Genomic DNA, 5,948 nt, shown 5'->3' with positions numbered 1-5,948 from the left:
AGATATCCTTGTTGATGTTTTGTTTTGCAGATCTGTCCATTGCTGAGAGTGGGGTGTTAAAGTCCTCTACTATCAGTGTGTTGCTCTCTATATCTTTCTTGACATTCTCCAAGACTTTCCTTATATATTGGGGTGCTCCTATGTTGGGTGCATATATGTTTACAATGTTTATGTGTTCTTGATGAATTCTTCCTGTGAGTATTATAAAGTGTCCTTCTGGGTCCCATTTATAGACTTTGTTATGAAATCAATTTTGTCTGATATAAGTATTGCTACCTCTGCTTTTTTTCCTGTTCATTTGCTTGGAATATATATTTCTATCCCTTTACTTTCAATCTGTGTAGGTCCTTTGTTCTGCGCTGGGTCTCTTTTAGGCAGCATATGTGTAGATCATGTTTCCTTATCCTATGTGCTACCCTATGTCTTTTTATTGGGTCACTTAATCCATTTATATTTAAAGTTATTATTGATAGGTACTTATTCATTTTTTCCCTTTGTACCTGTGTTCCTCTCTTTCTCACTTTTTTTCTTCATCTTCTTAAAGTAGTCCCTTTAGCATATCTTGTAGTGCTGGTTTGGTGGAGGTATATTCTTTTAGCCTTCTTTTGTCTGGGAAACTCCTTACTGTGCCTTCCATTTTAATTGAGAGCTTTGCTGGGTAGAGTAGTCTTGGCTTCAGGCTTTTGCTTTTCGTTGCTTGGAATATTACTTGCCATCTCCTTCTGGCTTGTAGAGCCTCTTTTGAGAATCAGCTGCTATTCATATCAGGGCTCCCTTTTATGTTACTACCTCTTTCTCCCTTGCTGCCTTTGAGCTTCTCTTTTTCTCTTTGATATTTCCCATTTTAATTGTGATGTATCTTGAAATGGGCTTCATTGGGTTCCTCTTGATTGGGACCTTCTGTGCTTCCTGGACTTCCTTGACTTTTTCCATCACCAAGTTAAGGAAGTTTTCTCATTAATTTTTAAACAGATTTTTCTATCCCTTCCTCCTCTTCTTCTCCATCTCGTATCCCTATTATATGGATATTATTATGTTTCAGGTTGTCCTGCATTTCCCTAAAAGCCTCTTCATTCTTTTTGAGTCTTTTTTCATATCCTTGCTCTTTCTGGGAGCTTTTTTCTACCTTGTCATCCAGCTCACTGATGTGATCTTCTGCTTCATCTATTCTGATTTTGATCCCTTCTACTGTGTTCTTCAATTCAGAAACTGTATTCATCATTTCCTCTTGCTTGTTGTTGATAGTTTTTCCTTTTTTCGTGCTGATGTATTTTGCAGTAAGTTCCTTGTAGTTTCCATGTAGTTTTTGGTAATTCTCTCTAAGCTCACTTAGCATATTGAGCTTCCTTATAAACATTGTTTGGAACTCCATATCTGATTATTTACTTGTTTTTATTTCACTTAGTTCTCTTTTCAGTGATTCCTCATTTCCCTTTGATTGCAGTGTGTTTCTTTGTCTTCCCATTATTTGTAAGACTCTTCTTTTTTGCTTCTGCTTCTTAAATTGGTCTATCTTTTTTTTCTTTTGTAATTTAATTTTTGTTCAACCTTAAGCTTGTCAATTACTTCTTTCCTTAAACAGCTTTATCTTGTTTGATACCCAGCTACAGTAATATTGGAAACTTAGTAAAAACTACTTGGTGACTCCACCTGGAAGTTATAACCATACGACTAAGATGTTTTGAATAAAAGCCTATCCGCATGCCAGATAAATTTTAGGTACTCTTGTCTCTTCTTTTACAGAATTGTTCTCTATCCTGGTGTAGTTTGATTAAGGGCCACAAAGCTAACTTCCTTAAATGAGACAAAATTTTAAAAGTTTCCCAACTACCACTGTATAAATTAGAAATTTTCCTTTCAAATACAAAATCAATTTCAACTGTATAATGAATTGTAATTTAATAGTTTTTCTCTTACTACTTCACTTCAAACAGTGACCTATACATTTTGTTTAATCAATAATAAATTTATTTCTGTTTTCTTCAGCATAGAAAAAAAATCAAGTATGTTAGAGATGCTACTAAAAATATTTCATCTATCAAATATAGGGCCTGTGCATTGAAACATATAGAAATTTTTCCAATTAATTTTCAAATCTTACAGAGCCTCATTTTATAATATACCATTTTTGAAATAATTTTAGTGAATGCTTTAACAAAAACTGATTTGTAAGTCCCTATTACCATACTCATCAGTTTTAACAAGTCTCCTAAATATGTTCTTTGTCACTTTTCTTACTGGATGTCAATAATATGGAAATATTTTTGATGTAACAGAATATTTAATTACATCAGTTTCCCTTCAACACACAAGTCATTTGATGATGATTATATTGGCCATTTCCATAGGTTGTCAGGAGACTCTTCCACTAAAGGCTCCCATGGTTTCCATTGTATCATTTTCCTCGCCAGACTTGGTTCATTTTCAGCCTAAAGAATCACCTCTTCTATTTGGCCACCCTGAAGTCGGTCTTCTAATTTTTTAACATCTGGTTCTGCTTTAACCATATCCACCTTCTCATTTATAATCTGTTCTGTGTACTTTCTATATGCTGCATTTTTAGGGATTTGCTCAAGAACATCAATAATTTTTGTGTACAATATTCTTAGCCTATCGTATGGACTCTCACATACCGTCAACCCCACGAGACCAGTAGTCTTCTTTAGCATGCCCACCATGACAGCACCCAAATTGATCTATCTTGAGTTCCTGACCTTGTGAAGTGAACTTCTATGGTAGGAGACCTATGAGATTGAGTGGTACAACCTCCTTGATCTCTTGAAGTTGGTGATCTTTGGATGCCTTTTATGCCATTTATGTTGGCCCTCTGGAAGCAATAACATTTTGTTTGATGTTTGGTCCTTCTTTGGTGGGTCCTATCCTCCAGCTGGTTGACTGAGGGTCACTCTGCCCAACACGTCTTGTGTGTTTTTGTGCAGGTGCTGCCACAACAAACCAACAAAGCCCAGGAAACAAACCCACATCTTCAAAAATAACTACCCCCCTCTAATCCTACTATCAACAGCAATTGAACCAGTACTAATAAGGCTGTAAAGAGATTAAAACTGTTATATGAAAGGAGAGAAATAAGTTATTAGTATAAATTCTAATGACTTAATATGCACAAACTTGCTGGACCCAAAATGAATGTTAAAAAGCTATGTAGTAAAGAAAATATTGCATATCATGGAAAAGATCACAATGGATTTTGTCTCAGTAGCCTACAGTATTCACCGCTGTTCTTTCTTTCTGGATCTGCATCTGGTGATGTCAGATGTTAACCCCCTCTGACCTTAGGCAGTCTTTTTGAGACTTCCATGAATCTACTGTTTGTGACTGTTTCCTTCAGTTGTTAATGTAGTCACTCTGCACTCAGCAGTCAGGCTTAGGCACCACAGGGCCAGGACAGAGTCCCTCCTGGGGCAGGGGCTATTGATTCCTCTCACAATGCTGCCACTTGAGGGTGTGATCTACCTGAGCAAGATAGGTGCTTCCATATGGGGGATGAGTCAGCACTGGGATCCCTCCAGGTATTCCCTCCATTATCTCTCCTAAACTTCCATCCTCAGACTCTCCTCAGGTGTCTCTAGCCCACTTTTCCCCTGTCTTTGCTGGAGCCCAGGGTAAGTGGTTGCAAATAAATATTTATACATTGGACTTTTAAATAGCTCTTTGTGTCTCCAGCCACCCATCTGTGGGGCAGAGAACAACTGTGCTGCTTTTTGCAAATGACTGTTATGTGTGTAATTTTTGGGCTTTTGTGCTGTAGGCTAGGGATCCCCACTTATGGTTTAGACACCACTCTTCTCAGGGGGATCCAATTGGCTGTTTAAATATCCCTCTTGAGCTGCTGCCTGTGGGTGCCCAGACCACCTTCTTGAGTGCCCACTATACTCCTTACTAGTCAGGTTGTGCTAAAGCTGATTCTTCCGTCTGTCCAATGTTTAAGTGTTCTCTCTTGGTGTTGTTCAGTTGTTTGTTCTGGGTAAGTTTTCCAAAATTTAGTTGTAATTCCAGATTGGTCCCCGGAGGTGGTCAGTGTGACTTCCATTCACTCCACCATGACACCTTTCTCAAAAACTCAATATTTTTTAAAGTCCAATAGGTTACTATTACCTGCTAATAGTAACTAACAAAGGGTTGTCTTTTTGCTTTTATATAGGTTTTTCAATTAAGTTGTTTTATTTAACTCATCAAGAATTTTTGAGCATGCATTATGTAGTAAATGAAGTATTTAATACTTTGGGAGAATAATTTCACACAGACCCTGTTTATAAGGAGCTTATTAAATACTGTGACATAAACATACTTGTAAAATTGGAAGACTTCATATATTTAACCTGGTCCAATAGCCTAAATTCATATATTACATACATAAAATTTTGTGAACATTTGTAAGTACCAAACAGTCTTCAGATTCCTTTGCCTTAAACTCAATTATCCCAGCAACAATGTAATGTAATATTATTTTCTATACTGTTTCAAATGTAAGTATTTTACCCATGGTCACACATGAGGTAATTGGCAGAGCCAAACTTTAACCCGTGAAGGATTGATTACTAGCCATGCCTCTTGGTACACTACACTACAGTCTGTGACATGGCTTGCAGAATGGAAGAGACTTATCAAAGGTCATAGGCTTGTTAGTGTCAAAGGCAAGATTAAAACTCAAATCTCCCAGTAATCTATCAAGTATTCATCATTACTATTCCATGTTGAACCAATAATTGATTTTTAAGGGAAATGGCAAAATAATAAAATTAGTTTGTATCATTGTATGTATTTGTTTGAGAAACCAGACATACATACAAATAGAACTAATGGACAGCATTGGAAATATACTGAGCTGTGTAGTAATATAGGTTATTTCTTTCTTTTTTTTTTTTTGCTAGCAGAATAATTCATTGATATCCTTATATAGGGGATGAGCATAGCTGGTTAAAGTTGCAACATTCTTGAGTTGGGCAAATATAAATGCTCTCCATAACACAATTTTGATAACAAGGTCAACAGTGCACAGAAAGTGCATGTTTCAAAAGTTCCAACACTAAATTCAAACATTAGAGAGTTCTGATTGAGATGTAAAAGGTTGCTCTAAGTATCTGCTTACAAATCTAAGTATGTGTAGTAAAGTGCAAAATAGAAGGCCATCTTAAAGGGAATACTTTTTGAAATCTATTTGAATGAAATCAAGGAATTATAAGACCACTTTCCATCACCTGTTATCTAGATTATTCTTTAGACAATGAGGTATATGAGATCTGTCTTGTTCTGAAGGTTCAAGGAAAAGTATTTCCCAATATTATCCTAATGAATAAACAACAGCATAATATGGAAATTGACTCATTTCAGTGTATCATAAATTGACAAAATTACATTCCATAAAAATATTTTGAAATATCAGTAAATGAGTAAATAAATAAATAAATAAATAACTATGGTACATTTACACAATGGAATACTATGCAACAAAAAGAAAGAAGGAACTCTTACCCTTTGTGACAGCATAGATGGAACTGGAGAGCATTATGCTAGGTGAAATAAGCCAGGTAGAGAAAGACAAATACCATGTGATCTCACCTATAAGTGGTTCTAATCAACAAAACAAACAAGCAAGAAAAATATAACCAGAGACATTGAAAAAAAGAACAAACTGACAGTAACCAGGAAGGAGAAGGAGAGGGATAATGGGGGAAAATAAGGGAAGGGCCATCAAGGAACGTGTATAAAGAACCCATGGACAAAGCCAAAAGGGATAAGTTCAAGGGTGGGAGGTGGAGACAAGTGGGACTGGGGGTAGTTGGGGGAGAATAGAAACAACTGTACTTGAACAATGATTCAAAATATATATATATATATATATATATATATATATATATATATATATATATATATAGAAATATATTTTCTCAGAAATGTAAAGATCATATATTTTTCAAGATCACAAT

General features: G+C 35.7%; 1 pseudogene; it reads right to left on the bottom strand.

The window, feature by feature from the left end:
• Nucleotides 1–2,327: 2,327 nt before the first annotated feature.
• Nucleotides 2,328–2,678, bottom strand: LOC129076237 (NADH dehydrogenase [ubiquinone] 1 alpha subcomplex subunit 5-like; annotated as a pseudogene).
• Nucleotides 2,679–5,948: the final 3,270 nt, after the last annotated feature.

The sequence above is a fragment of the Pteronotus mesoamericanus genome, unplaced genomic scaffold, assembly GCF_021234165.1.
Source record: "Pteronotus mesoamericanus isolate MK-2021 breed Mesoamerican mustached bat unplaced genomic scaffold, CSHL_Meso_final contig_58, whole genome shotgun sequence".
Classification (NCBI taxonomy): Eukaryota; Metazoa; Chordata; class Mammalia; order Chiroptera; family Mormoopidae; genus Pteronotus; species Pteronotus mesoamericanus.
The sequence above is the reverse complement of the archived record's forward strand: the minus strand, read 5'-3'. Positions and strand labels throughout refer to the sequence as shown.